We start from the raw sequence: 15,915 nt of genomic DNA on the forward strand, positions 1-15,915 counted from the left end.
CCCGGGGTGAATGATAGACTATAAACAAGGGGTCCTTATTGCATCCTCGTGCTTTTCAGAGCAATAGAGATTCATCCAAGCGAGAAACATCAACCTGATTTGTTTTGAAAATTTTGTGGAACTCTCTGGTAACCAGTAATGAACCCGATTGAAATAAGTTTTTCCCCTATTTTAAATGCCATTTTTGTAGCACTCTCGCTAAGAGAACATTTTTAACATTAATAGAATTTCTTTTCTTTTTTAAATCTCTATACTTTGATAGCAATATGCGTGCTACACTTACACAAATTAAGCCTTTACTTTTTCATTTTAGCTAAATCCAATCTCTGCCACCGTAGCACTGAAGGGAACTTGTGCCCCAAAATTAATAGCCCAACAAACTGGGATGAAATACACAGACAACATTGTGTTTAAGTGTCGCTACATATCGTTCATCTCACGCAGTGCTGAATGCCAAACATTATCCTGGACTTCTAATAATCCTGCTGAGCTCAGCTGACAGCATGAGGAAATGTGCTTCTTGTTAGGCTGCTGAAGTGTTTTGCAGCACTAACAAGTAACTACTGTTATGTGATAGGTGCCTGTCAGGTCATACGTCTGTAGTAGTTTGCGTTGTTTTTCTTCAACCTTTACTCGAATCAGTCCCTCCGTGCTAAATCTCAAATCCTGCTTTCCAGATTGCTACTCACTGCCTCTCCACTCACCCTCTCTGTGCCTATGCCACCAGTTTGCGTGAAGCAAAACCACAATAGGGTGGACTAAAAGCTGAAACCCAATCAGGCTTTTGCAATTCCTCTAGCAGAAGTTTTCCCAGTTCTTTTTTTTTTCTCTTAAACCCTTGGCGCTGACTGTCTCCTGCCATTAGACAACATGGCTCATCAGACTGATTACACATCAGCATACTCATGTACGCTTCCATCTCAAACAGACAAGAATGCAGTTAATGCTCCTGGCTGCTAGTTACACTCTCAAATGCCATGTGTTCACTTTCCTGACTGATTTTCTATCTTTAGGATTGTTTTCCTGTTTCTCACTTTATCACCCTCCCCCTCTTCCTTCCTCCCTTCCCTTCTTATTATTTCTCTCCCCTTCTAACTCTTTCTATCTCAGAGGAAAAAGTGGGTGTTGTTCCCTGTCGGTACGGGAACCTACATCACAAAGCTCACTGTTATGCCTGCTTTACTTTCTATCAGCTTCTTTTGCTTAGGCTGTTGTGTATACATTTCTGTCTATTCACTGTGGGCAGCCAAAAGAATTAAAAGAAAGGTGGTAGCCTTGTTGTCCAGTGATGCATGTTGTAAGATTAAATTTAATGGATCAAGGGAGATGCAGCAAGCGTGATTCATTCAACAAGGTTTAATGGATTAGGTCGTGTAACGGTCATGTCTTGGATTTGAAAAAGCTCGACATTGCTGCTGCCAAAAAATATGGACAATATTGGTACCAGAGCCTCCCCTGCAATGCTGAGGGTTAGTTCACTTAATATAAGAATAAAGCAGTAGACGTGTTTCTCTTTGTTCTTACTTCCTAATGTGCTGAATTTCTAAAATACTTCTGATTGTCCTCTGGCCATTTTTTCATTTCATTTCAAGTGATTTGTGAGTTATATGGTATTTCTTTAAAGTCACTAAAGCTGTAAAAATCATTGGAGACCAGATTTGTGTTCATCAGTTTAGAATGAGCCCTGTTAGGTCTCCTTTGATTTTCGAGATTGCAGCAGTTGCATGTCAAGCCCCGATCACCTTGATCAGATTTTGAATTAGCCCACCTGTTAATCTGAAGTTGGTATAGCTGCCAGTAATATACCTTAAAGCACATAACTTCATCTGAACTACATGACAGACAGTAAGTGGTAGCTTGTACCATTTTGTGCGTCTGCACAGAGGTGGCCAGCTTTGTGCAGTCGAGGGATATACGGAGTGAAGCCATGCATCTGAACTTGGGATGTTTTAAAATCCCCTCTGCTCTCTTGTTCCCTTCAGCGTTCCAGCTTTCTGCAACAAATCTAGAACACAGCAATTCCTCTAATTCTCTAAAACAGTTCAAATGAATCATCTTAGCGAGCAGACATGGCCCGCTTAATAAACTGTGTGCTCCTGAGTTTCTACCTTCAGCTGTGTTGTTTTTGCACATATGCGCAGTAAATGAGCTGAGAAAACAGTTTTGTATTGACAAATGTTGGGGCTAATGTAGAGGCAGACAAGGTTTAGGTTTAAATAGCCTGCTATATATTTCAGTTATTGCTTTACGATTTTTTAAAGGTCTTTTTGCGTGTTCATTTTGCACTAGTAATAACACCCTAGAGGATATGCTTTTGTGATGGGTGCAAAAGTGATGGGTTGGTAGCACTGAAGTAAGCATAATCACAGCATCAAATGCACTTCAGGGTGCCATTAACAAAACCACAGGAATCTGCAACAAGCACCTATGTTAAATGGAAAGTGTCAAAACAGGTGAACTAGCAGGGCCTGCTGCCCATTGTTTTAGAAGAGAAGCATGCTGTTGATCATTGTATATCAAATGATAACAAAAAAAGATGTGTGTTGCAAAGAATTTCTAGTTCTTTCTTTGCCTCTCTCCCACTGTACAGCTGTTCAGTTTCTTCACATTATTCATATTGGTCAAAGGCCAGATAAATCTTGTGGAAAAATTACTCACTTGTGTAGTTGTAGCTACAGTGAGGGCGATGGGGATTGAAATTAACCATGCATATGTGAAGGTGGTGGTAATTAGTTGTAAAGAGTAGAGGGACCGAGTGAGACTAAAAGATTGCCAAGTCTGACTGCGGATCATTCATTAAAGAAAATAGTTTCTGTGTGATATAGTATTGATCTGTGGAATAAATCTTGGAGTTGAGACCTACATCGCATGGATGGATGTATGGTGTGACAGATTGCCTCCTGTCTTTGTCTCCAGACTCCTTTGATCTCTTCAGTGCACTCAGTGCAATGAAGGTCCCTGCCAAGGGAGGCATAGCTTGTCTCCCAGATATATTTGCTCTGCATGTAGATCAGCAAAGAGTACTCATGCATGGCACCACATTGCTTAACTTTCTTCTCCCGGCCAAAATGCCGTTTTATTCTTGTGCTAGCATGAAAGTCCTGCGGCGCCATCTATGTGCTCTACTATAGTTTTGTTAACGTTATATCTTAACACAGGCAGAGGAGCTTCTGTATTGCAGTGCTAGCACGGGGAAAAAAGCCTTGGTAATCTAAAACAGTGCACTGTGCTGTTGAAACAAAAATGACTATATAGAAGGTTACATAATCACAAAATTGTGGCTACAAGTGTTGGGCACACTTCTGTAAAGTGCTGAATTGTGTGCTTGTGTGCTGCTGTTCAGTGCTCCACTCCACTGTCTTCATTTTGTTAACTCTGGTCTGGCAAGCATCAGTATATATGCTGTGGCAGGAGGCATCATAGACGTTAATTAGTTTGCATTCAAGAACCCATCAGAGCTTCAGTTCAAATATATTGTCCATCCTTATCATTATGTGAGCTCCAGCCCATACTTTACTGACTTGTCCAACCTCCAAGCGTTTCATCTATAACCGAGCCTTAGTGGATGATTTACAGACTAATATCTCAGAGCTAACAGATTGAGCTTACGAGCTTTTGAGTTAAACTTGAAAATATGGGCAAAACAAGTCTTGAGTGGTGAGAGAACTTAAACCTCTGGCTGCTCGCACATGTAAACATGTATTGTGCCAAATTCTATATGCAGTACGTAACATGAAGTGCCAAGTCCCGTCTTTATATTCCTCTTTCTGTTGGCAATGTCCATGCTTGTATTTTTTTCTGTCTCTGTGTCACTTAACAGGAATGCAAACCTTTTCAACTAACACTAATGACATTCTGATATAAGCAAGTGCTGTATTTATACATTACAGATTACATATAGTTGCATGGTGGTGCAGACTAAACAAAACAAGGGTGGGACTGTGACCTGTCGTGTTGACCTGATCTGTGTGTAAGAAACACCAGATCAAAACTGGAAAAGGAGAGCTCAGCTGAGAACAGCTGAGGAGGAGGCGGCCAATTTTCATCCACACTAGTTAACAGTCAGCTGCCTATGTTGGTACAGATGTTTCCTATGATCTCACCTGCTGGCAGCAGGATCCAGAATCTGGGCCCAGTTCTGACGTCATGCTGTCCACCCAAGAGGCCTGTCTATTGGGTAAAGTGTTCCACACCACCTGTCTGTTGGAAGCAGAAACTATGGATATTGTGAAGGTGTAGACTTCTGCCCGGGGAATGACATGAGCTGGGGGGAGTTAAAAGTCATATGTGAACAAAATGCTTTGAAGATTTTCTGGGTCTTTTTTTCTGTTATAGTAGATTATGGAAGATATTTGTTACTAGATACTAGTTCTTGAAAGTTCTTCTGGTTTTCTTTTGATTTTTTTTTCTTAACTTTACAGCAACTGTTTCAGGTGCCATTGCATTGGAAGTTGTTTCAAACTGTTCCAATTGTTCTGGAAACTTGTAACACAAATCCTTGCGCTCTTCACTTCGTGGCCATTTAACTCAGGTGTGTTGCTTGCAATAATGAACACTATAATCTCTGCAGCACAAGCCCGGATGCCGCTGTGATAAAAATAGAGGGATTGGAAATGGAAATGCAGGCGGAGAGAGGGAATAACTATAAAGAGAAAGATCAAGAAGGTAGGTGTAAACAGGAGGAGGCGTGAAAAAAGATTTTTGAGCCGCGAGGTTATTTGGGGGTTTCTGGGGAGGGTTCGTAGCTGTACAGATCAAAGAGCAAAGACAAAAAGTTAAGGGGGTTAGAGGAGGGAGGAAAAAAACACGACTGACTCATGCACTCACATATAGACACGTACATAATTCTATCATACACAGTGATCTGCCCAGCAGGTGCTTTTAAGGAACACCCTCCTACTTAAACGACTTCTTTAGGAATGATTGATGCTCTTTAGAACCTCTGCAAGAGATTATCTGTCACTGTTTGCAGGGAAGGGTTTATTTACAAACTGCTAGTTACTTCACTGCAGCTGAACATACAGCCAGCATAATTATAAGTGGGAATTTTATTTGACTGATTTTTACGTGTCCTGGCCATAGGTTCAGTTCCGTGTTGGTATAGCAGTGGCTATTGTTAACTTTCCCAATTATTTTGTGTGGGTTTGCAGTGCCCTGGGGACTGGCTTTTTTTAAAATGCCGGCAAAGCTATTGTTTAACAAAATACCTATTGATTTGTGTCAGCTCTGCTCGTGGGGCCACACTGAGGAGGGAATGTTGTTTTGTTTTCACAAACTAGTTACTCGGAATGCTTTAGAGCACTAACTCCATCTTAGCTCAGGCAAGTCCAACCAACAGGAAAGACGAGGCTCATTTCTATTTATTCTAATTGATAGTACAGACTTTTATAGAGTCTGACCTAATGTTTTTAAATGTGTTCTGGCACAGCAGATGTGTTTGTATTTTTATAATAAAGCTATTTAAGATCTCATTTTTGCAAAATCTGCACAGTATTAGAGCCTGATCAATGTAGAATTTTTAAGACCATTACTATATTTGGCAGTATAAAAATCTGATGTATCAGCCAGCATATCTTCTTCTTTTTTTTTTCTTTGAGAAACACAAAGCATTTCTTACGTGTCAGTATTTATTTCCTTGTTTACGCTCTGCCAGGATGCTCAGATTGCGCTGTTTGTAGCATTCCAGGAGCAACGAGGAAGTTGCAGGTTGCCCTTTGTTAGAAAAACTGTTGAATGTCAACACCCATAGCAAGATTGAAGGGTGTTTTTTCCATGTCTTTTTTTAACGTTTTCTTTTATCTGTCATTATAAATGCAGATACTTACAAAATAGCTAATGGCGGCCGTTAATATCGGACCAGTGATAAATCAGTCGGGCTACATAGTTAGTGAGCCATTAGTCTCGCCAGGAGTTTTACTAAGGTTTCATTAAAAACCAGGAAGGGTAAGGTGGAGGTAAATGTGAGATTTGAGTGCTGTCACACATTCCTGAACATCCGTTTTCTTTCTGTGAGATCAGGTCGGAATCCCAGTGTTAGTATTTCCCTTCTTGCGAGCAAAGTTGACTGCTTAAGTTTGAGAGTGACTACTCTGCACTGCGAGTGAGTTTGCAATGATTATATGTTGCATATCATTGCAACATCATTGTTGGTACTCCTGCAATCAGCGAGCTCAGATCTGTCTTTTGACAGTTGTGCTGTGATATACACATTGGCAGCCTACAACACTTCCCATAAATATTTCACAAGAGATTAAGGAAACTAAATTTATCAAGCGGCTGTCAGGGCTCATTCATTGTGCTATCAATCAGCATGTCTTTTCACCCTTAACAATAATAAGATTTCCCATCTTGAGAATGAACAAATGATCACTTATCAGTGATAAATAGAGCTAATCAAACAAATAGAGCTATAAGCTGCTGACATTTCAATGCATGGAGCATGCTGAGCCAATCGAATGGCAGCCAAGGAAAACAATGGCTCATATTCACCTCCCCCTCGAAGGAAATGCCAAACATTACAGTGCTGTATAAATAGAAGCTTCTGACTTTGTAGAGTGTGATAGAGGACAGGAACCCCCTCCCTGGGGTCACAGTCATGGCAAGGTCTCCCACCTCTCCTCCCTTCTCCATTCTCCGTCTTTATTGCTCTTTTTGTTTTCATTCTGAGTGAGTGATTTATTTTTGTTCTGATTTCTTTTGACCTCACTGTGGGGTGTTTTTTTTTTTTTTTTTTTTTTTTCATATTTTTTGGTTCACTTCTGTAGTTCATATTTCTTTCTCCCTCACACCCAGCAACCATGAATAACTGAACATCCTAGTAACACTTTACAGACACCTCCTGGTTTATTAATGAGACCATCTACTACAGTAGAACTGGCAAATGGCCCTCCAGGATGCATTATGTTTTGGGGGAATGTACGGACTTTGAACTAAAGTGACTCACGCAGTCTGTTCTCACTGTAACTCAGTTTAACTGTCATGAAAAACTTCCCGTTTGCATTTAGATAAATGCAGCTTATGCACATCTGGGAAAACAGGGCCCTCCAAAGTGCAGCGTGCAGTGTCGCATTAAAGGTGGCACTTCATTCTATTTGCCATTTCACACTGTTTTTTCCATCCACCTAACTGAGACTGGAGGGAGGGAGGAAGGAAGAAAGAAAGAAAGAAAGAAAGAAAGAAAGAGAAAGAAAGAAAGAAAGAAAGAAAGAAAGAAAGAAAGAGTGATCCTTAAAAAAAGGTTAGTTGCTCTGTCTGTAAGTGATGGGGTTACAGATGTTTCAGCTGAGATAACTCCAACAGGTCTTCAATCTGTAGTATTTAGTATTTAGTATTTATTTATTTATTGTCATTGTCAAGAACAATGAAATTGCGTTTGGGGCTTCCATACAACCCAAAAAAAAGAAGAAAATAATAAATACCCCTTAAAACCCAAGTGTACATATTTAACCCAGTGTGACTCCAATGCAATAAGACAATCCTTAGCAATAATGTTCGTAGAAATTCAGACAAAGACCTGAGAAACATGACAAAATACAACAATGCAACCCATTCAATATTATTGTACTGTGAGATATATCAGATATGATAGTTATCTATTTAAGAAAGAGGGGGGGGGGGGGGCAGGAGGGGGAAGAGAATAAAGATATGATGCACCAATGCAGACCAGTTCATTGCTATTAAGAAGTTGGATATGGTTATTGTCCGTGAGAGGGGGGCAGAGAGTTCAGGAGCCTCACAGCCTGTGGATACAGGCTGTTGGCCAGTCTGGATGTTCTGGCCTGTATAGACCTGTACCTTCTCCCTGAGGGCAGCAGATGGAAAAGGTGGCGCGCAGGGTGATGTTGGTCCCGCAGGATACTGTGCACCCTCCTCAGACAGCGAGTGGGGAAGATATTACTGATCTCTGGCAGACTTGTTCCAATAATTCTGCCAGCTTCTTTCACCACCCGCTGGAGTGCTTGCTGATCGGCCTTGGTGCAGCTGGGGAACCACACTAGAAATCCATACGTCAGAACGCTGCTGATGGCACAGTTGTAGAAGTTCAACATCAGAGATCTGGGAATGTGTGCGCTCCGCAGTCTCCTCAGGTAGTAGAGGCGCTGTTGGGCCTTCCGTACAACTGAGGTGATATGGTTGCCCCAGGACAGGTCCTCGGTCACAGTTACCCCCAAGAATTTAAAACTGCTCACCCTCTCCACCGCCTCACTGCCAATGAAGAGAGGCAGATGGTTGTTATGACCCCTCTTCCGGAAATCTACAATGATCTCCTTGGTCTTTTTGGTGTTTAAGACCAAGTTATTGTCGTGGCACCATGACTCTAGTTGTTGCACCTCTGTCCTATAGTTTGTCTCATCATTGTTGGATATAAGTCCGAGCACTGTAGTGTCATCTGCAAACTTAACAATGAGATTGGACGCGCAGGAGGAAATACAGTCATGGGTGAAGAGAGTGTATAGCAGAGGGCTCAGAACACACCCCTGAGGGGCACCGGTGTTGACCACAAGGGTGGAAGAGGTGTTCTTACCCACTCTGACACTCTGTCTACGGTTAGTGAGGAAGTCCACAATCCAGTTGCACAGAGAGGAGTTAAGTCCCAGTTGGTGGAGTTTGGGACGGAGTTTGTATGGCCGGATGGTATTAAAAGCCGAGCTGTAGTCTACAAAGAGGAGCCGTGCATAGGTGTTCCTGTGTTCCAAGTGCTTCAGTAATGTGTGCAGCACTGTGGCGATCGCATCCTCGGTTGACCGGTTCTCCCTGTATGCAAACTGGTGCGAGTCCAGGGATGGTGGAAAAGCAGCTCTGATGTGTTTAATGACCAGTCTCTCCAGGCATTTGGCGGGAATGGGGGTGAGTGCCACAGGTCTGAAATCGTTCAGACATGTGACATTTGACTGTTTTGGGATGGGAACGATGGTTGCTGCTTTGAAACAGGATGGTACCAGTGAACAGGACAACGAGGTGTTATATATAGAGGTGAAGACGTCCGCCAGGTCCGCAGCACAGTCTTTTAGCACCCGGCCCAGCACTCCATCCGGCCCGGCCGCCTTCCTGGTGTTAATGCTCCGGAATACACGCCTCAGCTCATGAGTGCTCAGGACCGGAGCAGGGTCGGTTGAGGGGAGAGGGGACAGGACAGGGTCGGTGTTCTCCCTATCAAAACGGGCATAAAAGAGATTTAGATCCTCAGCCAGAGTAGAACTGTCGGCTGAGGGTGATGGTGTTCTTCTTTTGTAGTCCGTGATAGCCCTGATGCCCTCCCAGACCTGCCTTGGGTTTGTGTTGTTCTCAAACCTGGCCTCGATACGCCTCCTGTGCTGCTGCTTGGCAGTCTTGATGCCTCTTCTCAGGTTGGCCCTGGCAGCACTGTATGCCTCCTGGTCCCCGGATTTGAAAGCGTTGTTCCTTGTTCGAATAAGTTGTTGAACTCCGTGTGTCATCCAGGGTGGATTATTAGGGAACACACGGAATCGTTTCCAAGTTGTTACATTGTCCACACAGAAACAGATGTAGTCCAAGACAGTGGAGGTGTAACTGTCCAATGCGACACGATTGTCAGTGTCCTGCACCTTCAATACATCCCAGTCTGTGCAGTGGAAACAGTCCTGAAGCATCGGAATAGCATCCTGCGGCCATGTTCTCACGGTTTTGGTTGTAATCCCAGTGCTCTTGATCTTTTGTGTGTATATTGGGTGTAGCAGAAGGGAGAGATGGTCTGACAGACCCAGGTGGGGATAAGCCTGGGCTCTGTACGCATTCGCCATGTTGGTGTACACCTGGTCCAACGTTCTATCTCCTCTGGTAGCACACTTCACATTACGGTGGAAATTGTGAAGTACAGATTTCAGGTCCGCGTGGTTAAAATCCCCAGCCGCAATAAAGACACTGTCCGGGTGTGCTACCAGGCTGTTATTGATGCTGCTGCTCAATTGTGCTAACGCTAGCTTAGCATTAGCATCTGGTGGAATGTAAACAGCGCAGATGTAAACGGCAGAAAATTCCCGAGGGAGATTGGGAATTTATACGCCTTTTGAATCAGGCGTATAAATGTATTTCCTTCTGTTTGCAGGCTCCACAAACAGCCTGAAAGACCGAACACCAGCTGCTGGTCTCAGCAGATTTAGGAAACTGCATGCACATGTGGCAACACATAACCACAAGGACACACACATTCACCAGAAAGGCATTTTGTGTTTGGAGCTTTGTGTTTCTTTATCTCAGTCTTATCATGACACACTGCCAGAATCTGTAGCTGTAGCTGCAAGGGTATAGTTTATTCTCCTCCTGAAAAATGTTGGTTTTTATCTTGCAAAATTACTACTTTGAAGAGGAGAGCAGCTCCAACTGTGATTTTCAAGTAGTCAAATCCATTGTAGTTCAATAGGACAGCGTATTAGTATAATTTTTTTCCCCTTAGAGAGATTTCTTAAGAACAAAAGCTGTCATATAAGCTGTCAGGACTTATTGACCTGGGTATCTGACTACTAGAATCAATAACCACCACAGCAACATCTTTGTGAAATTTGCAGATGACACCACAGTGGTGGGGCTCATTTCCAAGGGAGACGAGTCTACGTACAGAGACGAGGTGGAGCAGCTGACGTCATGGTGTAAGGCCAATAACCTCCTCCTCAACACTTCAAAAACCAAAGAACTCATAATAGACTTCAGAAGGAAAAAGGCAGAGATCCAACCACTATTCATAAATGGGGACTGTGTAGAAAGGGTGGCAAGCTTCCGCTTCCTGGGAGTCAATATAGAGGAGAACCTTTCCTGGAGTGTGAACACCTCCGAGCTGCTGAAAAAGGCCCAACAGAGACTGTACTTCCTGAGAATTCTCAGGAGGAATAACATCACACAGAGACTGCTGGTGTCCTTCTACAGAGCCACCATTGAGAGTGTTCTAACTTACTGCATATGCATCTGGTACACTAGCTGCACAGGGGCTCAGAGGAAAGCACTCCAAGGGATCATTAACACCGCCCAAAAGATCACTGGCTGCCCTCTCCCCACACTGGAAGTTCTACACAACGCCCACTGTTTTAAAAAGGCCCAAAACATCATAAAAGACACCTCACATCCTGGCCACTCCCTGTTCGAACTGTTGCCCTCAGGCAGACGGTACAGGGCAATCAGAGCAAGGACTAATAGACTCAAACACAGCTGTTATCCAACTGCAATAACACATCTGAATACTACAAAAAAATGTCCATCACGCCACTCTTGTGTTAATCTATGCACGGTCTGAAGCATGTGTGTGGGAATGTATGTGAATGTTTTACTGTTATATCTTATTAGTATTTTAAGTATTCTATCTATTTTATTTATTGAATTTTATTGTTTTATTTATATTTTGATATTGCTAGGGATGATGCAATGATCGGGGACCATTCTTAATTTCATTGTTCTCATGACAATGACAATAAAGATTCTGATTCTGATTCTGAACAACAGCACGGATAACATCATTTACTGGTATAGCTTGACAAGATGTTGATAAAGTGGCCGGCACCTTACGGATCACTTATCCTTCTCATTTAGAGCACAAATAGCATGCGCTTTAAGCTGTCAGCTGTTTTCACAATGGGAAAACTTTTCACAAATATATCGTCAATCTTCATACAGAGGCCTATTGTTTTCTTGACAGTTTTTCCAGTCTCATATAGGTATACAGGGGCCAAGAATGCAATTTCCAGCATAAAAGATCCTCTTTTCACAAACTCAGAGTGTCGCTTATGTGGTGCGTAGATTGCTTTTTCACACGGTGTGAAGTAAATTACCATATTTATAGAAAATTCCAGTAAAAGGTTAGCCATTAACTTGGCACTGTGCTGTTGCGCACATATATACACACGCACAGAGTCAAATAAAAATATAGAAAAATTGAAGAAGAATTGGTGTCAAGTGTCAGCGGAGGCAAGTTTGTTTGCTTTCTAGCAGACAAACTTGGAAGAACAATAGATTTCCTTGGATTCTGCATTGTGTGCCTATGAATCATTCACTCGTTTTTGTTTCACGAATGCATGTATGGGGCATTGTTTCACTCCAAGATATTCATTATTGTGGATTGCTGGTAAGTCCTAAAAGATAAAACAGAACCCTTCGCAGTGTTTCCAGGGAACTGGCTTTGAAAATGAGAAGAAAGTATATTTCAGAATTTAAAACTTTTGTTTTTTTAAAGTAAGGTGGGGAGAAGAGGGTACTGAAACTAAATAACACAGTGAGGATAAGACAGACCAGCTTCTTGCCTCATGAGCCTGATTGTCAAGGTCAGTCGTTAACAACATAAACACTTGCGAGTGGATTGAACCCTGCTTACTTATTATATTTCTGCTTTTGTTGACTGTTAGTGGTCTCTCTGTTCCCTCTCTCTATTTCGTCTTTGCTCTCACCACATGCCACTGCGTCTAAATATCTAATAAGCTGTTCTGCCAACTTCTGATCCTTGGGTTTGTTCTCACCTGGGCAAATGCACATGAATAATGGAAGCAGCATGAAGAGAGGCAGGGGCCTGGTTGCTCCAGTGTTGTGTTGAGGCCTGATAAGGCTCTCTACCACAGCAAAAGAGCCTCGGAGAGCTGATGAGACGACGTCTGACATTATTAACTTTATTACCCACAGGCTGCCAAGCTGTAACAGGCAGAAGTATTAAGCAGAGAGTTAAGGATAGGAGGTGTGCTCTATTCACTGTCACAACTCTGTGAAAATCTCATTTCAGTCTGCTTTCATGTATAAATACATTAAACCAATTAGCAAGTCTGGCTCAGGCTTGGACTTCACAAGAGTTGATTGTTTGTTTTATTTTCAGTGTCTTGCATCAGTAAATGTCCTTCACACAATAGAGGCCTCATCAGCACCGCTGACAGCAAAACAAATATGGTAATGAAAATGAGTGCTGCTGAAACATGTGCACCCAGGCCAGTCAACATTAACCAGCATTTTACCATATGGATAAAACAAACACTAGTCAAACACTGATACTTCAGTGTAGCATCTGATTGACAAAGTACACCACGTTAGGAGACAGATGGTGTAGTAGTGGCCTAAACTAATGGACTTTATTCCAGAATACAAGTGTTTGTGTCCCATCTAGGACTCGTGTCTGGTTAGGCTTAGGTCAAAAAACTTACCGATTGGATTTAGGAAAAGATTATGTTTTGGATTAAAATGCAAGCTTGTTTTAGCTTCTTCAGTAGCACTATGACAAATTCCCCGACTGTGACAACACCAGCAAAGAACATTTGGCTGTGGTATCCCTGTGTCTTATTCCTAACATTATGGGACTATTCTAGTCCGTCAAAGTACCCCATACATTACAATCTAACGATGCGTGTTTCAGGCTCTACCGATTCCTCTGTCCTACAGGTAGGTGAACAAATGACAAATCCTAAAGAAAGATAATAAAATAGTTTGATAAAAGTGTATAAGAACAGGAAATGAAAAATAACAGTTAAATTGCATTAAAAAACATACCGCATTTTCACCTTTTAGCCCTATTTCTTCCTCTTCTACACACAAAGACATGCTTTGTTGACAAATGTTCTATATCTGCAGTACATGCTATTAGTATATGCTGTTACTAATGACAAATTATACCAATGTCTGCAACTTAATTTGGATGCCATTAAGCACATTAATAACTAAGCTAAACACCGTTTTTCAATGCTACCGGCTTAATTTATGCTGAAATGCTGGCACTATTATGACTTATTCCATAAAGTATTAATAATGAGTTTCCACAAGATCCGCTGAGGGTTAGTGAGGTGAACTGTGATAACCTCTTCTCTGAGTCCCAGGCATATTTTCCTCAAACAAAGGACTAACATTGGTAAACTGGGAATGGGAAAAGTTAACTGGCAGTGAGCTACTGCCCTTACTGGTGCCCTGTGCTGGCTGAATTTGAGGCCTGTCAGGTGCTTGATAAGCAATTAAAAAGTGATTCAAATAAAAAATATTGGTTTTGCATTTGAGCCAAATTTTGAGATTAAAATAATTGCTGTGTAGTATTCACTTTGTGGATGTAGGCTCCTTGCTGAACACGTTTACCAGTCGGGATGGATAGACCCACAGAGAAGTGACGTAGATTTATTTTGTTCTGGAGTCGTTGCTGTCTCAGCTGTAGCAGTGAGGGGGTTAAGTTTAAGTCCGTCTGCTCAAGTGTACTGAATGTGAAATGGAAACACCAGCTTGGCTGGATTACTGTTTACATTCTATGAATAGGAATCACATGTTTGATGAAACCGGCCTGCTCCTGAGGTCTGCTGCAGAGAGGAAAAAGCAGGAATGAAAGGGAGGAAGAGAGAGGAAAAACTGAGCCTGTGGAGGGGGGCGGAAGAGTGAGAGTCAGAAGAAGAAGGGATGAAAACATGATAAAAATGAAGGCTGGACTTGATGGTCTAAATATTTATTATTATCCCAAGAAGAAGCTCACTGAAGCACATGGCATGTGTTGCTTGATCCCACTTATATAATCATATGTACAGTTTTGGTGTGTTCAGGTCAACTTGAGGGCTCTTACATTTGGAGCTGCCGTATTTCCTTTTTCTAAAATAATGAATAAGTCTCTTGATTTCTGGCACAAGTCATCAGTAACCGGTCGTGACATGTGTCTTATGCATGGGGTATTTTTTAACCCTGTTAAAATTAATTGCCCACTAAAATGTCAGGATTTCAGTCCACTAATGCAACTGAATTCCACTGAATCTACTCAAACAAAGTCCTGTTTCGTTTTGGTTTAAATGCTTAGCTGAGGTGATTATGGTAAATGCCATGGGAAGGGCCTGAGAGTTGTGTTTGTTAACACTGCCACTAATGAAAGCAGTCATACAGCCGTGTTATGTTGGGTTACTGTTTTCCGTCCTGCTGATTTGTGCAGCCTCGCCAAAGTGTGTGGGGCTTTGTGATTTAGCACCGCACAAACAGGCCAGTCATTCTCTGTAAAAACACGCGTGTTGGCTCCAGGCGTGACATTTGGTTACGCCGTAAAAGTCATGAATGAAATGTCCTTGTTGACGTGAGAAAGGCACTATGCAGAGCCAGAGAGAGAGAGAGATCAAGCTTCCACCTTGTTGTGCCACGTTTAAGCTATTTTCCTTCTTCATTTTCCTTCCAAAACTAAAGTATAATTTTCTTGGGTGGACTGAATCACAGACAAAAACATTATTTATCATCTAGCTGCATTAAAATGCCATAAAAGGCACTAATACCACAAACACAGGTGAAAGGTCCAGGTCATTGAGTCAGATTAGCCGAGCTGATGCCGAGAATGCCGTGTCGAAGGCACCCACCTGTCTGTCAAAGCAGCCACACACGATAATATATAACTCTAAGCCTTCTAATGCAATTCAAATGGGTAACTTATCAAACTATTCACCCTCCTCCACTTTGCAGTGAGCTTGAACTTTTCTCCCTCCTACTCTTTTTCCAAGCAGTATAAGCGATTAGCAAAAGGGTTTTGAGAACCATTTCTAATCATTAGGAAAGTTTTTTGTGATGTGACAGCATTGTTGCCATGCACATGTTGTGGGTTTCTTTTCTTTTTTCTTTTTTTTTCTCCAGCATCCCACGGGGATAAACATGCCAGTGTCTCACGATGTGTTTTCTAAAGCCCTTCCAAAAGGAAGACCGCTGAACCCCTGGTGTTGTTGTTTACTGCTGTCTTGCTCTCTGGAGCCTCAAACCTCAACCATGTGATTTTTCTGCTCCGCTTCCTTTCGCTGCGATAAGCCTGTGATCAACAGCCTCTGGTGATAGATAGATTCAAGGGACACTTATAGTACAGAGAGTAGCGGGAGTGCAGGTGGGGGATTGTGTGGGGGTGTGCGGGTTTTGTAAACACTGTCAATCTGACAATGAAAAGTGGCGATTCACTGCAGATTGTCACAGTGTGTCAGTTGCATCAGTGAAAGCAGCTTGCAC

General features: G+C 42.2%; 1 protein-coding gene across 7 annotated transcripts in view; it reads left to right on the top strand.

The window, feature by feature from the left end:
* The window catches only part of mid2 (midline 2), a 168,308-nt gene that overhangs the window by 56,487 nt on the left and 95,906 nt on the right, over positions 1 to 15,915 (top strand). The gene's annotated exons all lie outside the window — the stretch shown is intronic.

This window comes from Rhamphochromis longiceps, linkage group LG2 (assembly GCF_057381845.1).
Source record: "Rhamphochromis longiceps isolate RC_006_pf linkage group LG2, R_longiceps_female_GT1.1, whole genome shotgun sequence".
Classification (NCBI taxonomy): domain Eukaryota; kingdom Metazoa; phylum Chordata; class Actinopteri; order Cichliformes; family Cichlidae; genus Rhamphochromis; species Rhamphochromis longiceps.